We start from the raw sequence: 15424 nt of genomic DNA, 5'->3' as shown, positions 1-15424 counted from the left end.
CTTGGTACTTGAGGTAACCTTCTTCATCATAAAGGTTCTTTTAAACAACTCGGAAGACGTACAGCACAGTGAGGAAGAGAGGAGATGAAGAATCAGGAATAAAATAATAATAATAATTTCTCTTCAAGACGAATTCATTCCCGTGGAATTCCAAACACCAGAAAACAAACAGCTTGTTAAAATTCCTCAATCCCTCTTCGATTTTTCGCTTTCAATCATTCCAGTGCATCAGAAATTCAGAGGCATGGCAGCATCCATCTTCACTCCACATTCTCGTGCTCCCCCTCTGTGTCCTGCCACCTGCCACTGCCCAGCCCACTGATGCTTCATCATCTCTTCTTGTTCTTCGATGATGATCCATCAACAGTAACAGCATCAGCAGCCATCTTCTTGCCTCAGGCGATAGACTGAGAAAGGGCGAGGCACCAGACGCAGACGTGATGAGACGATGCTACGCGACGAGAAGCGACGCGGACGAGGACACAACGAAACAAAGATGCCACAAAACCAGTATGGCTGGCCGGGCCAATTAAAGAAATGACAAATTATAGCCGAGGGAAAAACTTGGAAAATTCATTACAGGACATTCGAAGTTGCAAAACCCAACAAAAGCAGCAAGACGCTCTCTACGAACGAGCGTTACGATACGACGAACCACGAACCGAACGATGATGACTCCAATGCTTAATGCGCCTGGCTTCGTGTCTCTAACCATCAGGCTCAGCTTTAGCTTTAGCTTCGGCGGACCTGAGGTCGCTTGGAATGCGGCGAATGCGAGTGCGTTAAATAAAATCGCCATCGCTGCTTCCTTTCGCGAAGACAGATGATGATGAGTCGCAATGGTGGAATACACAATTAGTCCGTCCGCGCATGACATCGATTCAGCGCCGAAATCGCGAACCCATTTCTTAGGAACTTGAGACGAATCGCATATATTCTTTTTGTTGGTTTTGTTCCTTTCGGTGTTGTTTTTTGGCCAACAAGCTTGAGAATCCCTCTGGCAACAAAGCACAACAGAACAGTGGCGGTGCGGCGACGGCTGGTAGGAGGAAATTATACGATTGAATTAAAATTGTTGTAGTACTTAGTTTTTACAGTCATCTCTATATTAGCCGCAAGGTGAGTGTTGAACGCGGTTTTTGTTTTTATTTGGTGTGTTTTTGCGGCTAGATCCGTGGCCCATTCGATCGCAACGAGCGGCGAGCAGCGAGCAAGAGGACCGGACGGCATTTGGGACGATCAACAGTTAAAAATAATTAATTGCGATTCCTTAAATGGAATAAATACCGATGGCGGCCGCGGCGGCTGAGGAATTGTAGCCTCCTTTTCGTGTTGCACGCTGCTTGGCACTTTTTGTGCCATTTTATTGTTTTCGGAGACAATTCGGTTGTTTTGGACAAATAATGGAGTTGACATTGGGCCGCTGCGCTGTGCGGCTCCGCACCGATTTTGGAAGTTTATATTGACTAATGATGTAGCGGTTTGACGAATTCACCATTCGTGCACATTATACGAATGCAACACGCTATTTGGGATGGAAGCCGGAGCACTGCAGCGCGGTGCGATGCGGTGCGGTGCGGTGCTGGCTGCTTCCCTAGTTTTTGTGGGATTTTTAATGAGGAGCGAGAAAGTATGTCAGCCATGGCAGGATGTTTGACAAATATAAGACTCCATCGATAGACTGTTTATGGGCTTTTGTTTAGTTTTATTTTTGTTGCGGTATGAATCAAATTGTTGACAGGGCCACCTGCCATTTGTTTTGCAATTAATTTGGAATTTCTTAATTTTTGTAAACATACACGTCATTTTGATGTGTGCGCTAAGCGAATAATTACATAGGTTATAGGTAGTTGAGTAATCTCTCTGATGATGGCTCTTTTAATTATTGTTTTGTTGATTATTAATTTAAGACAAGAAATTAGGAGTTACATCATCATTAAAAACTAATTGGAAAATTATTACAAATGTTTTACAAGTTTAAGCGTTTTAGGTGATTTGCTAAACAAAAATTCTCAATTTTTCTGTATGTAAAGGAAATAAGTTATATAACATAAAAATTTAAGCAATTTAATGTCAATATACAAATAGAACATCCTACTGCCGATAAATACAAATAGAACATCCTACTGCCGATAAAAGTAAAGTAGAATCCTACTGCGGATGGATTTTTAACGTTTATTCGATTCTCGAAATTAATTGGTTGATGACTGTTCATCGAGTAGTTACAATCGTAATTTTCCATTGGACAATTAAATTAATCTTTTTGATCTTCAATGGCCTATTTTTAATTCTTAGAGCTCTTTGGTCTTAAAGTTGATTTTTAACACTGATATCTTTAATAGAAGTACATTTTATTCCTTACTCCATTTATGCCAAGCGTGTTTGATGTGAAAATAACAAAACTATATGTCGATGAACTCAAAAACTACTCTACACAATTTTTATCAAAATTAATATATTTTTGCACAAAGAAGGTTTGTATGATGTGCTCATCGATATCACTAGTCACAAGGTGGTGCTGCAGAGTAGCTGCTTCTGGTCCGTTTAACCGATTGCCAGAAAAATCGGTATGATTTTTTCTCATTCTTAAGATGAATATGATATTCGTATTAATGGAAATTACCACCAAATGGCCATTCCATATATTAAATTCAATGATTATTGAAATTTTTACGAATTCTTTTAAATACAAGTTCAAAAAATATATCTTTGGTGCAATAAGTAAAATAAAACTATAAACATTCTTCTCTTTCGTACACTGCGAGATTTGAGAGGAAACAGACGGATCTTCTATGGTGCACTCATTTTATTGTCTGGTGATTTTCGACAAACCCTGCCCATTATACCACGTTCAACACCCGCTTATTAGCTCAATGCATGTCTGAAATTTATCAGTTGTATGGCGTCATTTACAAAAATCGACATTGAAAACTAACATGCGTGTACTTCTAAACGGTGATTTTTTAAGAGCTTGAGAACTTAAAAAAAAAAAACGCATAAAATTTGCAAAATCTCATCGATTCTTTATTTGAAACGTTAGATTGGTCCATGACATTTACTTTTTGAATAATTTCATTTAAATGTTGACCGCGGCTGAGTCTTAGGTGGTCCATTCGGAAAGTCCAATTTTGGGAATGCTGGAATAGTTGCTGGCTTATTTGTGTAGACTTTAGACTTGACATAGCCCCACAAAAAATAGTCTAAAGGCGTCAAATCGCATGATCTTGGTGGCCAACTTACCGGTCCATTCCTTGAGATGAATTGTTCTCCGAAGTTTTCCCTCAAAATGGCCATAGAATCGCGAGCTGTGTATCATGTAGCGCCATCTTGTTGAAACCACATGTCAACCAAGTTCAGTTCTTCCATTTTGGCAACAAAAAGTTTGTTAGCATTGAACGATAGCGATCGCCATTCACCGTAACGTTGCGTCCAACAGCATCTTTGAAAAAATACGGTCCAATGATTCCACCAGCGTACAAACCACACCAAACAGTGCATATTTCGGGATGCATGGGCAGTTCTTGAACGGCTTCTGGTTGCTCTTCACTCCAAATGCGGCAACTTTGCTTATTTACGTAGCCATTCAACCAGAAATGAGCCTCATCGCTGAACAAAATTTGTCGATAAAAAAGCGGATTTTCTGCCACTGATTTTGGTAATAAAATTCAATGATTTGCAAGCGTTGCTCGTTAGTAAGTCTATTCATGATGAAATGTCAAAGCATACTGAGCATCTTTCTCTTTGACACCATGTCTGAAATCCCGCGTGATCTGTCAAATACTAATGCATGAAAATCCTAACCTCAAAAAAATCACCCTTTACAACGAGATGCATAGGCTGCTGGGAGTTTTGCAACACAATTAATGGATATTAGAAATGGGCGAAGGGAAAACTTCTATAAGATCACAGAAAGCATTGACGAATTGGTGCAAAAATGTCCAAACATTGCACAAAACTACAAAATCCATCAGTTGCTCAGTAACGTTGCTTTGTATATTAGCAGCTAAGAACATCGATTTACCACTACTAACTATCAAACTGAATTCTTGAATTCGCTTGATTTGCCAGGCATGCTATCACAAGTTCTTACATTGAAACTTGGCGTACTCATCATTTTTCTTCGAAACATTCATTCATTCATACATTCATCTTCTAAGACTTTGCAACGGAACCAGGGGTGGAATCGGCTAAAGTGATTGTTGATAAATGACAATCAAAACGATCCAATTTGATCTATGTACGTAATTTTATAGTTAAATTGATACCTAAAAAGCTGTCACAAAAAAAAGTGGTAGTCAATTTCAAACAAATATGATTATTCCGAATAGAGCTACCAGACGCTTACACAAACGACTGGAAAATTATATTAGTTCTTTCAAAAAACACATTCCTGTGACCGACAAAGCTTACGACATTTGAAAAAAGCGAGAAAAGTAAGAATTTTATTCAAAATCAGCCAATTTGTTATTTTTATTTAAATTTTTATAAGAATCAATTTAAAATTTCACCAAGGCAACAACGAATTTTGACAATTTGAATGTGAAATTGTTCAATCGATTTAAAATGAGTTGAATCATCTTACATAGACGGAATGAAAATGATAGTCAATTTGACTATCAAAAAATTGATATTCAACTATTACCCTAGCCGATTCCACCCCAGGTTACAAATGTTTCGAAAGTGTTGCTATTCACTCCGAAAACATTATTATAGAAACTCCTCAAGCCTAAAGGCAAATCCTGGTTATAGACCTTGAAAATTGGAAACAATTCATTTTTTTTTTTAAATTTCTTATGACTACCTGGGAATTGTTTATACCCTCACTCTACAAATTTTGACTTTATAAAAGTATTAATTATGTAAAGTAGATTTTTGTACGTATTTATACGAGTATGTTCTTAAAACAAAAACAATTAGGTTCTATTAATTAAAATTAGATTAGCTAAAAAAAAAACGAAAAAAAAAAACAATTTTTTGAAAAATTCAGGGCAATACAAGAGTATATTGCTTCCTTAATCTTAATATATATAATTCTTCTGTGAGTGTGTATGTTCTGAACTTCTCTTTAACGACTGGACCGATTTTGATGAAATTTTTTGTGTGTGTTCAAGGGGATCTGAGAATGGTTTAGATTCACAAAATTGTCCGCTGGACAATGTTTTTTTAATTAATTTTTAATTTATTAGTAGTTGTTGATTTTATCGAAAGTGAGTGATTACGATACATACAATTTAATCAAGCAAAACTTCGTGCTGAGGAGTACATTCATTTACGTGACGCCGTAATCGGCAACGTAGATGCAACGAATGACATCAACAATGTTGGTACCGCATATATTCTCCCATCATCATACACTGGTAGCCCGCGTCATATGCAGAAATATATTCAAGACGCCATGACTTACGTACGTGCATACGGCCGACCTGATCTTTTTATCACATTTACGTCTAATCCAAACTGGGATCAAATCAAAAGTTTACTGTTGCCAGGTCAAACATCGATGCACCGTCATGATGACTGCACATGAATTTTTGATGAATTTGATTACACATTACTCGGTATTTGGTGAAACGCGTTGTTGGCTTTACTCTGTTGAATGGCAAAAACGAGGTTTACCTCATGCGCATATTTTAATTTGGTTGGTGGATAACATACGCGCAGAAGAAATTGACAAAATTATTTCAGCGGAAATTCCAGATCCGAATGTTGATCCAGAATTGTTTAAAATTGTTACTACAAATATGATCCATGGTCCATGTGGCACTCTAAACATGATGTCGCCATGTATGGATAATGGAAAATGTACAAAACGTTTTCCAAAACCAAGTGAAACTGATACTATCACCAATATGGACGGTTATCCATCTTATCGACGTAGAGACATAGACAATGGTGGTCAATCATATGAATTGCGTCTGTCAAATGGTGTGAGAGTAGATATTGATAATCGCTGGGATACAAAGCGCACATAAACGTTGAACTATGCAGTTCGGTGAAGTCTATCAAATACATTTGTAAGTATGTTCACAAGGGTAGTGATAAAGCTATATTTGCTGTTCAAAATGTTAACGACAATGACGAAATAACACGTTATCAAATGGGTCGATACATAAGTAGCAACGAAGCTATTTGGCGCATTTTTACGTTCCCTATACATGAAAGGGATCCTGCTGTTATACATTTGGCTGTGCATCTTGAAAACGGACAGCGTGTTTACTATACAGAAGAAACTGCACTACAACAGGCTTTGACGGCTCCAAAAACAACTCTTACTCAATTTTTTAACCTTTGTAGTCGACAAGATGCTGTTGGTGAATTCGCAAGGACGTTGATGTACACTGATGTTCCTAAATTATTTACATGGAATAAACAATCAAAGAATTGGGAACCGCGGAAACGAGGCATTCCAGTACCAGGATTCGCTGATATATTTATGACAAAAACTTTAGGTCGATTATATACAGTTCATCCTAAGCAACGCGAATGTTTTTTTTTTGCGTTTATTACTGGTTAACGTCCCTGGACCGACGTCCTTCCAATATTTGCGAAAAGTCAATGGTACTTCATACGATTTTTTCTTCGATGCGTGTCGTGAGTTACATTTATTGGAGGATGATAACCAATGGGATCTCACACTTGTAGATGCAGCACTGAGCTCATCTCCACAACAAATTCGTCAATTATTTTCAATAATATTCACAACGTGTTTTCCGTCTGATGCATTTGCTCTGTGGAACAAATATAAAGACTCAATGAGTGAGGATATTTTGCATCGGACTAGAATTACTAATCAAAATCTTAATATTGAATTCTCCGCCGAAATATACAACGAGTCATTAATGCCAGCGCCGAATCGCCCAGCAGTAGACATCATCAACAGCGATGTTCAACGTGAACACCAGTTCGATAAGACATCTTTAGCTACTTTTGGTGCGGAAAATGACAATTGCTTACTGCTGAACAACGAAATGTATATGATCAAATTAACGTTTCAATTGCAGCACAACAAGGTGGATTCTTTTTTTAGACGGCACTGGTAAAACATTTCTTATAGCACTGATACTTGCGCGTATTCGATCTCAAAATCATATTGCATTGGCCATTGCAGCAACGTTACTTGATGGTGGACGGACTGCGCATTCAGCACTTAAATTACCTTTGAACGTTCATACAAATCCCGAAGCAATGTGTAACATAAAGAAGCATTCAGGCATGGCTGAAGTTTTGAGAAAATGTAAAATTATTATCTGGGATGAATGTACAATGGCCCACAACCATTCGCTTGAAGCTCTCGACAGGTCCCTGAAAGATATCAAAAATAATGCTCGGCTTTTCGGTGGTGCTCTACTGCTGCTGTCTGGTGATTTCAGACAAACATTACCAGTCATTCCACGCGCGACATATGCAGACGAAATAAACGCATGTTTGAAAGAATCTTATCTATGGCCAAGTGTCACTAAATTATGCCTTACTATTAATATGCGCGTTCGATTTCAAAATGATCTATTAGAGTCAGGATTCTTTGGACAATTGTTAGACATTGGCAACGGTAAAATTCAATTGTATGAAGATACACAATATATTCGACTTCCAGAGAATTTTTGCAACATGGTGGCTACCAATAATGAGTTAATAACAAGTATCTTTCTAGATTTAAGACATAATTATACTAATCATGAATGGCTGCGAGAGCGAGCTATTTTAGCTGCAAAAAATTTAGATGTTGACGCCATCAATTTTAAAATACAACAGTCATTGCCTGGTGATGAAATTACATTTAAATCGATTGACACTGTTGTTGATCCTGACGAAGTTGTCAACTATCCTGTAGAGTTTCTAAATTCACTAGATTTACCTGGAATGCCACCACATAATTTGCGACTGAAACTTGGCTCACCTATAATTTTGCTTCGAAATTTAAATGCCCCAAAATTGTGTAATGGCACGCGATTAGTTGTAAACAAAATCATGGGCAACATTCTTGAAGCCACTATTTTGAGTGGAAAATTTCAAGGTGAAGTTGTACTTTTACCACGGATCTCAATGATTCCTTCAGATTCACCTATACCATTCAAACGTTTACAATTTCCAGTCCGCTTGGCATATACTATGACTAAATAAGTCACAAGGCCAAACAATGACAATTTGTGGCTTAGATTTAGAAAACCCATGTTTTTCTCACGGCCAATTATATGTTGCGTGTTCAAGAGTTGGAAAACCATCAAATTTATTTATTTATACACCTCAGGGTTTAACCAAAAATATTGTACATCCAATGGCATTACGATAAATTAAGTTTTTGTAAATAAAAAAATATATTTTTTAAATAAAATAGTTTGAGTGTAAGCTTTTTTACCTTTAATTAAAACAAGTTGAAGATTTTGTTACACATACTCACACGCTATCGATTAGTCTAACTGTAATAAATTTACATGTAATGACGTTAGATATTGTCATAACATTTGAATAATAATTTTCATCAAAATGGTCCAGAATGTTTTAGCTTATTGAAAAAAGTTTGAAATTTTCAAATTAAAGACGTGTAGACAGGACAACGTCGGTCGGGTCCGCTAGTATCTCTATAAATAGTCAAACAAAAGCTAACATTGAAGCGTTCCATTGGCCTTGATACCGCTTTTCTATATTGGCGATGTCCTGATGAAAGTTTTTAAAAGATGGCACATGTAACCTCCACCAGGGAAAAATTCCAAACTGCGTTGCATTAGGCAGTGAATAACAAAGCGCCATGCCCGATAGTATAAGCAATGAGTTTTACAAAAACGCGCCTGTTGATTTTTTGTATGAAATTCTTCACCTTTTCAATAATATTTTCAATACCAAAAAGGTTTCACAAGCTCTTCAAGATTCTCTGGTGTAAAAAAAGGCGATGTTAACCTAGCCAATAATTATAAAAGCATATCGTTTATGAATTTTATTGGGAAGATATTTGCATCTGTACTCCTTTGTCGCATTGACATTTGGATAGCAAATAATGAACTGCTTTGTGAATACCAATCTGGTTTTTGTAAAAGCTACTCCACCGTTGATAACATTTTCATTGCTATCGTCATCTACCAGCGGAATGAAAATTTACAAAAAATGACATCTTCAATCAACAGAGTAATTTACCCCTATTTGAAACATGATAACTATTTTAGTGATGAATATTGTACAAGGAAAATTTCGTTAATCTGCAAAGCAAAAAGTGAGCAACTTAATTTAAACGGCTCAACTTATAAGGGTGTATCCACTACACATTGGACCATTTGCAATTTGAATTCAAAAGAAGGTACAGTTTATACGGAACTCAGAGTCCTCTACTTTGGCAAACCTACTCTAACTGTGGAGCAAACTTTGACAATTTGAAATGGTTAAAATTGGAAAAAACTTTCCAATTATCTTGTATAAATCTTATTATAAAACAGTACAATTATACATAATGTTTATTCTAATTACTATTGTATATTATTGTTGCATATTATATATTATTATATTATTATTTTAAATAACTGAAATTTTGTTTTAAGTGAACTAAAAGTCTTTACATAACGCTTACTTTTTAATGAGTTCAAATACCCTTTTTTTCAGCCAAACTAAAAGCTTTTCATTTTTGTAGCCTTGAATCCAAGTTTTACTCAACTCTAAATTTGTTTTTGCCTAACTAGAAGCTGTTAATTCTTTCCCTAAAAATTATGTATTAATTATTAAGTAATTTATTTTTGTTTTAGCTAAACTGAAAGGCCTATTTGCATCTTTATTTAATTTTTGCAATTGTTTATTTACATTTTGTGAAATAGTGAACATTTTCTTTGAACATAACTTTTTTTTTATAATTTACAGGCACTCAAGGGGTTATTAGTACCCTTTAAATGTTTATATTTAAACACAGTGCGAGCATTAGGAAAATAGGGAAGGATTTCAAAGAAGATACCGGTGCACATTGGTTTTAAAGTTCTGAACATCAAAATGGGAGGGAAAAACAGAGTTGGCCAAAGCATTCCACATTCTCGACGTGCGATTTAAGAAAGAATCTCTTTACTTGACAGTACGCCCGAAATTGAGCTCAAGGGTAAATTGATGAGCATTCCTGGAAGTGCGAGTATTACGATTAAGGGTTGGAATGCAACTGGCTAGTTTTACAGAACATTGTTTGTAAAAATATTGATAAAACGACGAAAGGCATTAAACATTGCGGCGGTGTTCTAGCGATGTAAATATTTTGATTATAGTTCTGTCGCCTATCATTTGTCAAGCCCTTTTTTGAATTCTGTCCAAGAGATTTAAACTTGTTTTAGGGGCACCTGCCCAGACATGCGAATTATATTCAAGCTTCGGGCGGACGAAAGCTTTGTAGATTATAGAGGGGGTGACAAATTTCTTAATCCTAAGCACCTGGCAGCATTTTTAGCCATATTGAATATGTGATCATTCCATAAGAGGTGGTATGTAATACACATACCGAGTACTGATAGTTGATTGGTTTCCTGGATGCAAGTGCCACTCATAGATAGTGGTATCGGGGGTGTGTTACACTTTAACGACAGGAGACAGCATTGAGTTTTCGAAGCATTAAATTCTACACGGTTTTTGATTCCCCATTGCACAATGCTGTCAAGATCAGAATTTAATGAGCCTATCATACGCTGCCGTTGAAGTTCCACATCCGAAGGACAAGGATGTGAATCTAGAAACGAATATGAAAAGCTGAGGGTACTGTCGTCGGCAAAACAGTTTAATGGATTTGAAGTAACAGGCAAGAGATAATTTATGAATAAAAGAAAGAGTGTCGGAGACAAAACGGAGCCCTGGAGGACACCAGCATTTATTTTATGAATTTCAGACTTGAAACCATCTAATACAACTTGTATTAAACGGTTAGAAAGGTAATTTCTTATCCAACGAAGAAGTTATTTATCAATACCAAAAGCACGCATTTTCGATAAGAAAGTTTGTTGCCAAACTCTATCAAATGCTTTTGAAATATAAGAGCAATAATCTTACTTTCTCCAAAACGATGTAAAGATTTGTTCCACTGTTCGGTGAGATGTATCATGAGATCACCAGGTTACCTATTGCTACGAAAGCCATACTGTCGGTCATTAAGAAGCTTCCGTTCTTCAAGATATTTCTTAAGCTGAAAATTAATCAGCGTTTCCATGAACTTGGAAGGAAGGAAGGTGAGTGCTTTTGGACGTTGGTAAGAGGGTGAGGAGGATTCGCCTTTCTTAGGGACAGGCTGGACGAATGCTATTTTCCATTCGATCGGAAAGAGACCTGTAGAGTATGAAAGATGGAAAAATTTACGCAGTGGCTTTGCCAGCGATGAAGAACAACTCTTTAGAACAATTGAACTCTTTTCCACGAGTGCAAAATAAGAATCATTTACGCTCTCAAGAACAGGGGGACTCATGACACTTTCCGGTAGAGTCGAATTAACAGCAAACTGTGCTGCAAACAAATTGGCTTCATCAATCGAGCTTACATAGAGAGTGTCATTGTGGACGAGCTTGAAAACTTGAAAGCACAAAATCAATCTGGCAGACGGCATTGCCATGGCCAAAACACTTTTATTACTAAATTTATATTCCAATCAAATGTAACCGAAACTTTATTATTTAACAATTTTAAGTAATACAAATTTATCTATCTATCTTTCTTTAATGCGAGCTGCAAAAATCACTAAATCCGAAAAATACAATTATCGCATTACTTAATCTAAAAAATTACTTTTACTCATAAACTTGTATTTAGCATTGGAAGACAAGTCAAAATTTAAATTATTTTTAATACTTTTTCAGTGATTCAAAAATTATTTATAACTGCGAAAATTTTCGCGAAAAATAAAAAAAAAATTTTTCAGTATTTGAAGATTTGTAAAAGTTTAAAAATTAAATACTTCTTTCAAATGTTAATGCGGCAATCACTTCGGGCATTAGTTAAGTTAAATCTTTGATGTGTTCGATTGATGCAGCATCGAAGAATATTCTACATTTTATTATAGGGCTGGCTTCGAGAAAAATGTCAGACTCATCTAGGTCTCGTTTAACTTACCTATAAACGTTGTTGAAAGATTTTTAAAGCAAAATGTTCAGTTAGTTTGATTGTACGATATTATGTAATACGATTAAGACTTATAATATCGATAAGCCAAATGGTCATGGCTTTTAAAATCCAAATATATATGTCTGGATATTTTTAAGAACCTCAGTATGTGTCAAAAAGTTGTTAAAAGGGTATCATCATTTTATCTTGCTCTTACTCATATTTTGAATATTTTTAAATTAGAATGAGGCAAGTGTGCAGTTGTAGACGTTTTACAGTTTATAAGTTTCAGATAAGTAGCAAATTATATTTTGACAAACCTACACCATTTTTTTCAGACGTCAACTCGTTAATAGGAATCTTTCAATGGAATTCGACAGTGTTTGACACCCTGAAATTTGAATTGGACAACCATATATGATGTGAACATTTGTATTAGCGTTGTTTCTTCTTTCTAGAAAATTAATTTAAAAGTAGTAAAGACCTATGATACTCTTGACAAATTTCAGTTAAAAATATACGATATCGTCTCGGAAGCTCCAAAAGTAGACGAGACCGAAATAAATTTCTTTGTCTTTTTATTTTTCAAGATTTTTCATTAGTCTTAATTATAGTGGATAGTAATAAGTATAATAAAAATTTTGTTAAACGATCAAGGAATTTTCAGATCACATTTTTAAAAAAGCTAAAAGTTCAACAACAATATTGTTGTTCAACCCTAGTTTAGGCACGAAAAATAATGCTATGATGCATTGCCTCCATTTTTTATTGATTAAGTCGAGAGTTGTGGTGTCTTATTATAACAAAATACGTGTCTTGTTTAAAAAATATAAAACAATTTGTGTGAAAATAGTGGGAACAAATTTTGTAGTTACCAAAAACTGAGTTGTAAAATTTTAATTTTTCTAAGTTTTACTACAAAAATGTGTAAACCTTTACATTGATTTTGTATTTCAGTGTCTAATTTAGATTAGGAGCGAAAACTTGCCTGAACCAGCCGAAATTGAATTATTTGAATATCATGAGCATGACCAAGACCAGTTTACTGAGGAGAAAAAGCCAGTAATATATATACCCAAATGAATGCGAATCGACAAGCACAACGGGTCTGGAAGCCATTGGCAATGAACAAACTGCAGGCATATTTTGGGGTTTTGTTGTATATTGGAACATTAAGAGATGGTCATGGAATCCCATCAAGGGGCATCCAATTCTTCGAGCCGTGATGAATTGTACACGTTTTGATTAGCTCAATATTTTCCTCGGTTTCGACGATTCACTTGGTCGCCGAGCTCAATCATCAGCCAGAACAAACATTCTCCAGCCTGTTGAAATACTTTTGAATGAATTACATCAGACTTTGTCGGAAAATTATATTTCGGCTGAAAATCTTACCATTGTTGAGCAATTGAAAAGCTTCCGTGGACGCTGTAAGTATTGACAATATATGCCAAGCAACCCTACAAAGTATGGACCGAAGTTCTGGTGGCTGGCATCATCACTGGCAGTTGTGATGAAAGTCTTGAACTTGGCCGTGGTTATGACGTGGTGATGTCTTTGATGCCAAGATATTTCCACACTGGACGTAACCTAATGGTAGACAATTATTTCACTTCTGTTGATTTGGCGTTGAAATTGTGGATACAAAATAACAATTCTTGGAACAATACGAACAAATAAAAGAGATATATCAAAGCTATTTGTTGTAAAAGAGCTTTTGGATAATAATATCGAGCCCATCAAAATAAAAAAAACTCAAAAAATTATCTAAAATCGCTAAGATAAAAAACGATCAAAAACGTAAGGAAAAATGAAATTTATTCACTCATTTCTTATCCCTGGTTAATGATATGATTAAGACAAAAGTTATAAGCTTCTTCTTCTACTTCGCTATAACTACGTAAACTAGGGTTGAGTTAAAATATACTATATGTAAAACCCAGATTCAACTAAACCTAATATTGCATATTTACATTTCGGAATCTATATTCCGATTATAAAAGAATGAAAAACTAAATACCACTTTTTAGAATATTATTTGCATGTCCTAATAAATCATTATCGAAGAATAGTGAACAAACATGGTAACAGTGTTATGAAAATAGTGGATTAAGTTTTGATTTATGGATTACATAAACGTTTTGTTCTTAATAACTAGAAAAAGAAATAACAATTGATTCACAACAATTAAAATAGAAACATATTCAGGTAACTGAATATTGGAATTTCGGAAGCAAGTTAAGCGATTTCCCGAAATTTTCAGCAACTTCGTAAGTAACAATTTTCTTTACAGCTTGAGGATTTTCGTTGTTTGATGATGTTAGACCGTTTAGAGCACAAGTTTTCTTATGCCTTCCTTATTTCTTGTGAAGAACCTCCATATCTTCTTTGACTTCCAGAACAAGTAAGGTATGACAGTTTTATCAAATAATGTTTTTGAGCAATTAATTCGGTTTAATTGTTATTTTATGTCTATTTTCAGTTCTTAAACAAATTAATAGAATTCTCGTTGGTCTTAGTTTACCCTTGCCATGATATGATTTCAACTCTGTTTATTCTTAGTTGTTTATTTGACTTGTTTCGAAATGTTTGTTTTTGAAATTTGATCCATTAGTAATATTTCACTTAAAAGAATTGTATGTAAATACAATTTCTAATTTAATTAAAATTTATATTTTCTTAGGTTCTACCGAGATTTGAACTCGGATCGCTGGATTCAAAGTCCAGAGTGCTAACCATTACACCATAGAACCATGTTATTTAAATTAATGATATTGAAATTAAGTAGTTAACATTTTGTATTGAAACACAACCAAATTAAAAACTGAATTTAAAACTGCTGAATAAACAGATACAAATTTTCTTATATAGATTTAAAAACATTGAGTGTTCTTAGCTAGAGCTGTTATAAGGGAAAAAAACTCATATTAGAAGCGCTTAACAAAAAATGCTTGCAACCTTAAATCCATTGCCATTTGAAAATCTAAATTTCAACAGTTTTAGTAAGCTTGAAACTTGGAGAAATTTGAAAAATTGAGCTATACTATTTTTTTATAAACAAGTATGAATTAATTTAATTGTCAATACTTAAATGAATTGGATGTTATCGCCTTTTAAAATTGATAAACATTTACCTTATCTCATTAGTATAAACACTTCTTCCATTTCGCATACCTAAGGAAGGTCATATAAGACCATAACTCTTTTATTTATTAATGTAGATCCAATCGGTTTTAGATCAATTCTGATCACGGACTTGATTGGAACTGATTTCTGGGTTGGGCTGCAATTTAATAGATTTTATTTTTTAGAAATTGAACATGAACATCTTTAAAAAGTTACTTTTAAATATTTTAGTAAAATATCCGATTGACAAACAAAC

General features: G+C 35.0%; 1 non-coding gene across 1 annotated transcript; it reads right to left on the bottom strand.

The window, feature by feature from the left end:
* Positions 1 to 14723: 14723 nt before the first annotated feature.
* Positions 14724 to 14795, bottom strand: Trnaq-uug (transfer RNA glutamine (anticodon UUG)). Its single transcript has one exon. It is a non-coding gene; the product is annotated as a tRNA-Gln (tRNA).
* Between the last annotated feature and the right edge of the window lie 629 nt (positions 14796 to 15424).

Source organism: Eupeodes corollae, chromosome 1 (assembly GCF_945859685.1).
Source record: "Eupeodes corollae chromosome 1, idEupCoro1.1, whole genome shotgun sequence".
In the NCBI taxonomy this organism is placed as follows: domain Eukaryota; kingdom Metazoa; phylum Arthropoda; class Insecta; order Diptera; family Syrphidae; genus Eupeodes; species Eupeodes corollae.
The sequence above is the reverse complement of the archived record's forward strand: the minus strand, read 5'-3'. Positions and strand labels throughout refer to the sequence as shown.